Genomic DNA, 9,247 nt, shown 5'->3' with positions numbered 1-9,247 from the left:
CATCATCATCATCATCATCATCATCATCATCATCATCATCATCATCATCATCATCATCATCATCATCAAGAGATATTACTTCTAACCAGCCACCTACACTGAGAGTCAATTTCAACTTGAGGTAACCCTATGAATGGGAGACTTAAAAGAGACCTGGTCAACTGCCCTGCTGAAGTCTTGCAAGCTCTGAGCTATAGCTCCTTAGACAATTATTGATCAGAATTGGATTTCATTCAAGAAATCAGAAGAAGACTAGGATTGGGAAGGGTAGCTATGAAAGAACTAGACAAGATCTTGAAATGCAAAGATATCAAGCTGAACATCAATGTAAGTATTGTCAAAGCCATAACATTTCTTACTACCATGTATGGCTGTGAGAACTGGACACTGAAGAAATCTGACAATCAGCTAATTTGAGATGTGTTGCTGGAGAAGAGTGCTAAGGATACTTTGGATGACCAAAAAGACATAAACATGAGTCCTAGAAAAGATCAAGGCTGAACTCTCCTTGGAAACCAAGATGATGAAATTGAGGTTCTCATACTTTGGCCACATCATAGATAACTCACTAGGGATGACTCACTAGAAAATACAATAATGGCCCAGTCTAGATGGATGGGAAAGGACGCCCTTGTCACGTGCGAGGGGCGGCGCTTCTAGACACCCCTCGCACGTGATGAGGGCATCAGAATGGTGGCGCCCTGTACAGATGGGCGCTGCCATTATGACATGCTGGATGCATAGCATCCGCACGTCACTGCGCCATTACGACATTGCAAGTGGGCCATTGGCACACTGCGATGTCGTAATGGCATTGCAAGAAGAACCTGCTTTTTGCGGGTTCTTTCTGGTCCGCGGGGAAGTCCCGGGGTCTGGAGGCTGCGGCTTCCCTGTGGACCAAAACTAGGCACCAGGAGACCGTCCTTTTTGAACGGTCTGTCCCGCGCCAATATTAGGAAAGGTGGAGAGCAGTGGAAAGAGAGGAAGACTGTATATCAGATGGGTAGACTCAGTCAAAGAGGCCATGGGCCTGAACCTGCAGGACATGAGCAGGGAAGTTGAGGACAGAGGTGCTTGGAGGTGTCTCATTCACATGGTTGCCTTTAGTTGAGGCCTACTTGAGGGCAGTAACTGAATCACATACCAACTGTTTTTTTGCAATTAATGCTAACAGTTTGTTTTCAGGGAACAATAACAAGAAATAGATGAAAATGCTTCATGTAAGAAATTACTGTTTCAGTAGTGGGTGAGCTAGTCCTCAGAATAGCAACACCAGATGAAATCCAATATGACACCTGTGGTTAGGGTAGATCTGTAGATCTGTTGCCACAGTGGCAGAAAATCTCTTCTCAAGTCATTGGTGGCTTGTTGCTCACATGCCATTGGGGCAGTAAATCCAAGTTTTAATTCAGGTTTAAAGAATTGTCCAGGGTGCTGAACCCTATTTAGCGGTAGAGATCAGCACCATTACGGCCAGAATTAAAATCTGGAATGGATTTACCACACTTAATGTCGGCACCGCTAGCCTCCACCACCTCAGATCATCCTACAGCTGATCTGAGTTGTCCAAAAACCATCCAGGTGTGGAGCCTCCTCCTGACAGAGCTTGGCACCATGACAGCTCCTGAAGGACCCAGAATAGCTTTTGGAAGAGCAGCTCTAGTAATAACAGTGGATTGGCTGCCCCTGCAGCAATAGGTGCACTGCTCTCCTTGAATGTGATAGCACTGGGATCCCTACCACACTCTACAGTCATGCTGGGTGGTAGAAATCTGCTCCAGAGAGTTCCACAGCAATCCAGATCAAGTTTTTAAAGCAATGTTTTTAGAGCAGAAACTGCTCTATTCAGGGCAATTATGCCAGTGGACATCAGGTTTTGTCAGTAGTGAAAGTGCCTTATTTGCCAAGGTATAAATCCAATTGTTATCTCAAACTAGAGGAGATGCATGGAACCAGTGGAAATTAGGGTAACTTAACCATAATGCCATAATAAGACTAACAAGTGGATTTAGGTGTTGCATTTCTATTTACTGCTTAGGAAAATAGCACACAACCCAAAGTAGTGTGGGGCAGATGCTCCACCAACTGGATGGAAAATCTCTGGAACAAGAGTACAGTGGTACCTCGGGTTACAAAATTAATTCGTTCCGCGGCTAATTTCGTAACCCGAAAAACCTTCGTAACCTGAATTGCCATAGGCGCTAATGGAAAAAAATAGCTCTCTGCTGCCCTCCGGTGGCGGCATAGCGCCGAGGTTTTTTCGTAACCCGAAAAAACCTTCGTAAGCCGAAACAATAAATCCCTATGGAATTTTTTCGTATCCCGAAAAATTCGTAAGCTGGGTAATTCGTATCCCGGGGTACCACTGTATTTTTTCTCACCCTTCTTGGCTGGGCATGTTTTTGTTGGCTCTCTGTTAACTCACTGCTGTTCTACAAGCCCACTTTCAGTGCAATCTGAGGACAATGCACTCAGATGAAGCTCAATAATAACATAGCAGAGTATGGAAGCAGAAATCCAGATATAGACATTGGCAGTCACTGACCACTTTCCATGCTGAAAAATAACTCACAGACACAGTGGATTTCACCCAAATCCTTGGAGGTTCTTTATTTTGAGTTGCAATATAATTCAAATATTTACAAGCTCTCCTCTCCAACTTCCATCAACTTCACCATCTGTTGTTCTCACAGCTCTGAACCACTAAATCACAACAACCTATCCAAACAACCCACATATGACCTGTCTCCTGGTCCACTTATATACTGAATTGGTTGTGAGTCATCACCTGGTGCCACACAACATAATGTGACCTCTGCAGTTAGTTTGCATCATGCTATGTGCTCTGGCTTAGCATTTTATGGTGGTCTCACAGGATATGATGCCACATGGCAATAAAAATATTTTCACAATAATTTAAAGGAATAGTTTTCCAACAGTTTTGAGCATGAGAAAGTGAAGCTCAAGCTTGACAGGGTTCATTGGGATTTGGGTCAACCCCAAAGAAACTAGTCAGAAGGCTTGAACCCACTGCCACTGTAATGGTACATTGTATTGGCCTTTGTTTTCCCTGCTTTGCATTCTTGAGTGTTTGGGGGTCAGTAGCAAAGTGGGTTGTAAATGACACACCTTACAAATCAGTTGAGTCTGACATTGTGCTGGGGCATTCATTACAAGCTGTAAAGGAACACAACCAAGAATGCCCCCAGTTCTCCGGCCCAATTTTCCATCGCAATAACCCAATTAACTGGTGTGTGTTTGTTTTACAAAACTCTAAGCTACAATAAACCACACAGATACGCAGGCCACAGAAAGCCTCGTAATTAGGACAAGGTGTACAAATTAAACCACTCTTTTAAAACTTCAAACCAGCTAACTTCTGACATACTGTACGGCTGGGGCTTCTGGGACCAAACCCAATTAACATCTTAGTATTTTATAAGCATCGTTTTAATTGCATTTGTATGCAATCTTCTCTCCAAATGCCTTTCAAGGTGCTAGCTCTTGTTCCGATTTTATTACTTCAGTGATTTAAATCCACTTTCTCTGTGCTTCCTGTTAATAATGACTGGTGCTCCTTCAAATGATAGCCCAACATAAACCAGTCTCTCTAAAGAATTATACAGTACTTTTAAACTATTACATTTAACTTTATTATTACATCAAAAAAATCTTTCCTCATCTCTCTTGGAACATAATGCCTTGCAACTGTTTTTTTCCCTTCTTTTTCTATCAAACTGTCAGATCTGAAAAGTGCTGCAAAGGAATGATTTACTTTTCATCCTCTTGTTATGGTTTTTCCTTCTGGCCTACATACGATATTTTGGATTATGAATTCTCACATGCCAATTTTTGTCACTGCAAGTTTAGCATGTATTCTACATCAAGAAGGACAAAAGGGAGAAGGGGTGATAGAATAGCCCAAATAGTTGACAGAATCCTTCTGTATATGTGTGCGTGCGTGCATATGCACACACACACACACACACAGAGAGAGAGAGAGAGAGAGAGAGAGAGAGAGAGAGAGAGACTGCTATTCCTTTTAAACATTAATATTTTTTCTATCGTGGGTTTTTCTTATTACAGATTTCAGTACTCTGCTTGCAAGGAAGAAGTATAGAAGTATCTGGCTCCTGCTGTTACTGACAGTGACAACTGGTCTAAATAGCTAAAAACCATCACCTAAGCTGCATCTGCACTGCAGAAATAATATAGTTTGAAAGTGCTTCAATTGCTATGGTGCAATGCTATGGAATCCTGGGATTTGTAGTTTTGTGAGGTAGCTTTCTCTGAGAGCGCTGGGGACAGAACACACTGTAAATTCCAGGTTTCCATGGATGAAGCGAAGGCAGCTAAAGTGGTGTCAAAGTACATTATTTCTGCAGTGCAGATGCAGCCCTATTTGCAAAATGACAGCATAAACTTATCAAATTCAACACTGAATGCATTCAGGTCTCTGATGAAATCGAGGTTGTCATACTTTAGCCACATCATAGATGACTCACTAGGGATGAAAGACAATAATGGCCCAGTCCAGACGGGTGGTAAAGGACGCCCTCGTCACATCTCTTATTAATGAAGGCAAAGGTTAGCCTTACCGTTGGGCAGGGTAAGATTGCAGCAAATCAAGCCTGAACTCTCATTAGCAGCCAAGATGACTAAACTAACTACTGTACTTTACTGCACTGTCTCCAGTGCCCGACCTACCTCTTCCAAATTGGGCTCAAATTCGGAAGTTACGCTGCTTTTATCGCATGGACATTTTCCTCAAAACAGCTTCCTGTTCTCTCCAGTTTGAATCCAGGCCCTGTAAATCACTTTGGCAGATATTTTTTTCTATTCCAAAGCTTCCAATTTGGAAAAAAATGGCTGCCAAAGTGACTTATGGGGGCCGAATTCAACACTGGAGGGAACGGGAAGCTGTTTTGAAGAAAATGTCCATGCGATAAAATCAGCGTAACTTCCGAATTTGTGCCCAACTGGGAAGAGGTAAGTCGGGCACCAGAGGTGGTGTGATAAAGTCCTACAACATGGGCTTATCATGGGCTTAGATAACACCCTGGAAATGTAAGTACTATACCATAGATTTATCAACTATGATAGGATTTCCAATACAAGATTGCATTTAGCTTGGTGAAGCATAAGCTTGATGAGGCATAAATTATGTAGGCAAAGGTTTCACAAGTTTTTTTAATGGTAAATTGTTAGCATAACAGCACCCACATCTTATAGATCTTAAGGAAAATGTAATATAAAATATTATAAACATAACAAAACCAAACCAAGCTTCAATAACCAACAAAAGTAAGCATATTAGAGAAATAATTTAAGATGCACATCTCTTGATATAAAGTTTTAGAATTTCTGATCTTCAAGGCTGGGGGGTGCAAAAATTAAAGGGTATGCCAAAATGAAAGAGAAAAAGATGGGCACAACAATCCTATGGGCACAGGAGGACAGGGAGATAACAGACCACTCAAAGCCTGTTGCTGGCCTACTGTCACTAGGGCCAGGGCAGAGAGAGATTTGCTGGGTTTGGTTCTGGCATTTAAAACAAACAAACAAACAAACAAACAAACAAACAAACAAACAAACGTTTTCCTGTGTTTAAAATCAATAGGAAGAAACAGATTTCCATTGAGAATTCAACCATCCCCTTTTGTAAGGCACAAGAAAGCTCTAAAAATCCTCTTGTTATCATTGGTTTTGTCTAGTACTGCATTTTAATCACTGGCAATCATTGTTTTTATTGATTTTTTAAAAAAATGCTGTCATTGTTTCTTTCATTCTATATGCCGCCTTGGGACATCTCCCTCTTTAAAAGAGGCCTAAACATAACTTTAAATAAAAATTAAACATAAAAAAAAACAAAAACCCTACACCAGCTCCAAGAATGACAAGTTTCAGGGTCTGTTGGAGGCTTTGCTGATGCAATGAAGGAGCTGATGATCCTAGGTATTCTTAGCTTAGCTTCGCTCTCCCACTATTCCTTATTCCACACACACACACACACACACACGGAGCAGAGCTTGCTGCTTCTATACTGGATTCAAGCTACAGGAAAAGAGATTCCACCTCAACATGTTTGACAGTGGAACATACTCCCTCAGAGTGTGGTGGAGTCTGTCTTTGAGGTTTTTAAGCAGAGCCTGGACGGCCATGTGTTGGGTGTGTGTGCTTTGATTGAGACTTTCTGCAAGGCAGGTTGTTGGACTAGATGGCCTCTTGTGGCCTCTTCCAACTTTATGATTCTATGCTGCATACTCTTCGGCCTGCAGCCCTGTTTCTTTGCCTTGGCTCTCCCTCTCTGCCCCTGTAGTTCTCAACCAACTCAGTCAGTATCCCTCTCCAGGAATTTAGGAATGCTTCCTAAATGTAATGAACCTACTTTTTTCTGGATTAACCATTGCTGCCCGACATAGGGTTGCCAGTTCAGGATTGCCCCTGAGGTTTTTGAGTCAAAACCTCAAATGCAGCGATGGTCGCCAGTGATGTCATCAAGCAATATGCATGAATTACCAACTAGACTTGCTCACAGCTTGTCATTCAAACATGCATGTGCACACACACACAGAATGTAGCATGCACAGAATATATTTTCCTGTTGTTTGGACATTAAGACAGAAATTGTAGCTAAATGGGTTGCAGGAGGCATACCAAAGCTGGAGAATTTGCACCTTTTCCTCCTGCTTAAAGATGACCCATGCAAACTTCAGACTCAGGGCCAAACTCTGAGATCTGGCTGCCCTAATCCACATAAAACTGTTACTCACCCTTCCAAAAGATTTCTAAGCTTCTGCATGGGGAGCATGCAGGGGATATTGAGTACAGTACTTAGGAAAAATAATGGAAAAAAGAGGAGTCAAAACTTTTTATAGAGCATTAGGAATCCCCACCCTACCCCACCCTACCCCAAATGGATGGATACTTATGGTTTTGCTTATGAGTTGAATTAGACAACTTTGAGTGGTAATACCAGCTTTCCTTATAATTTCTTTCATGTCGAGTTTCATGCAGAATAGATCAAAAGAACAAAAAAAGTTTGTTGATGGTCCCAAACTTGCACAAAGATCAAGGGTGTGTCTACACTGTAGAAATAATTAGTTTGACACCACTTTAAGTGCTGTAGCTCCATCCTATGGAATCTTGGGATTTCTAGTTTTACAAATCTTTAGCCTTCTCTGACAAAGCATGCTGGTGCCTCACAAAACTACAGGATTCTGTACAATGGAGCCAAGGCAGTTGAAGTGGTGCCAAACTACTTTATTAATTTGGTCAAAAATAGAGGAAAAAGCAAAAGCAAAAATAGAAATTTGAAGTGCCTGTTGAGGAAGTATGCAAGATAGTTGAAAAATTAGGTTCAAAACTTTACGGAAATATTTGTTTTGGTCCAATTAGATTACACATGAAGCCTAGTGACACTGTAATTCCACATGTGACATAACAGACAGATACACAGACAATGAATTACAGCACAGACATTAAAAGGTTCTTTTTCTCTTTTTTTCTCTCTCTCTCCTCCCCTGTCCTCCTTATGTTTTACAAAAACCCACCATCCTTTAAAAACACCTCTCCTAGATCTGCAAGAGGACACAATTCCTCTACTTCTACTACTTCTACTTGTATGTAGGTGAAATGGGAAACAAAGGGGATTTGAAATATTATCCTTTTAAATTCAAATTACGGTCATGGCACTGATCCTTTAAAGAAACACATTTCGTGAGGAAGAAGGGACTAATTCTGAGGACTAGTTGTGATCTATCAGGGTTACAAGGTGTAAAAAGTAACAAAGTTGAATTTTTGGGTGATGAATAATATATTTTAAAGGTAGCCCATAATCTCAGATGTTGTGTCAAATCTGAATCTTGTAGCCTGGTTCCCAGGAGGGCATTACAGAGGCCACAGGATGGATTAATGGGTGGGGAGGAAGATTCACCAAAGGTAGTCCAGTGGCACTGCCAGCAAAGACAAGGCATCCTGTTCTGGATCAGAGGAAATGTCTGAGCTGGTGCATGTCCTGAAGCTAGCAACTGGTTTTCTTTTTGTTGAAAATGGTTGCACAGGCAATTGTGTGTCTGATGGGGCAGCACAGATACAGACAAACAGGATTCCCAGCTTCTTGGTCTTACCAACTCTATTTGCTTCCTTGTCTGTAGATGGATATTCTGGATCTGACTTGTTCTACTCACTTTTCCTTCTACATCAGTACTGCTCAAAATGATGATTCCTTGACCAGTGCCACTCTTCACCCATCCGCTGCTGGTCCCTGGAAAGCTTCCAGGGGGGAAAAAGGTAACAACTGTAGGCAATGCAAACCCCCAGATTTCACAGATGAAAACTGGGATGTGTGCGACCAGAGTGTGGTCAAGGTGACAAAACATTAATGTGGAAGAGCATACTGGAGCAATTTGCTTTTGCCTAAGCCTACTAGGAAGGGCAAGAGTCTGAGCCATTCTCTCCTCTCCACCCTTGAGTTAATGGAATGCAAATTACTTTTTCACTTTGAACTCAGTTCGCTGCTGTAGAAGTAAGCTGAGGACAAAGAAGGGAAGTAGGAGGAAGAAATAAGGGTCATTTTTAGAAGCAGCTGAAAAAAGTAGGATGACAAAGAATTAATTGGATAGTTGGAGGGTAAGAACTCACACACTGGAGTCAGATAATTCAGACTCAGAGGAGTCAGATGTCCAGGAATGTTCAGTTCCTGATGATGAGTTTGGGGCTGAGGAAGTGGGTGGGGGACTGCTCCCTAGCAGGAAGTGGAAGATGCTGAAGACACAATACAATCATTTGAAGACAATTGAAGGCATAAGGAGAGATTACAATGATCCAGTGGCTGTTAAATAGGAGTCACTGATTAATTAAGCACTTGGTGTCTTGAGATAGATGCCTATAAATTCCAGCAGCTCCCTGGTGTATTTGTTGCTGGCAACCCTCTGATCTAGGTGACTGACAGTACTCTTTTTGCACCCATGCTTTCTTAATCTTGGACTGGCTATGATTGTTTGCTCCTTGCTGGCTTCATATCAGGACTACTGACGCTGTAATGACTTTAAGACCTACTGAAGACTGCCTTCTGTCAGGGTTTTTAGTTTTAACTGCTGTTTTTATGCTTGATATTGTGTTTTTAATATGTTATACTGTTTAATACTGTCTTAAGGGGGGGAGGGATAAAGTGTTTTTAATTGTCATATTTTATATTTTACTGTTGTTAACCACCCGGATTGGTTTGCCAGAGGGCGGTATACAA

Source organism: Sceloporus undulatus, chromosome 2, assembly GCF_019175285.1.
Source record: "Sceloporus undulatus isolate JIND9_A2432 ecotype Alabama chromosome 2, SceUnd_v1.1, whole genome shotgun sequence".
In the NCBI taxonomy this organism is placed as follows: domain Eukaryota; kingdom Metazoa; phylum Chordata; class Lepidosauria; order Squamata; family Phrynosomatidae; genus Sceloporus; species Sceloporus undulatus.
Note: the sequence above shows the minus strand (reverse complement) of the source record.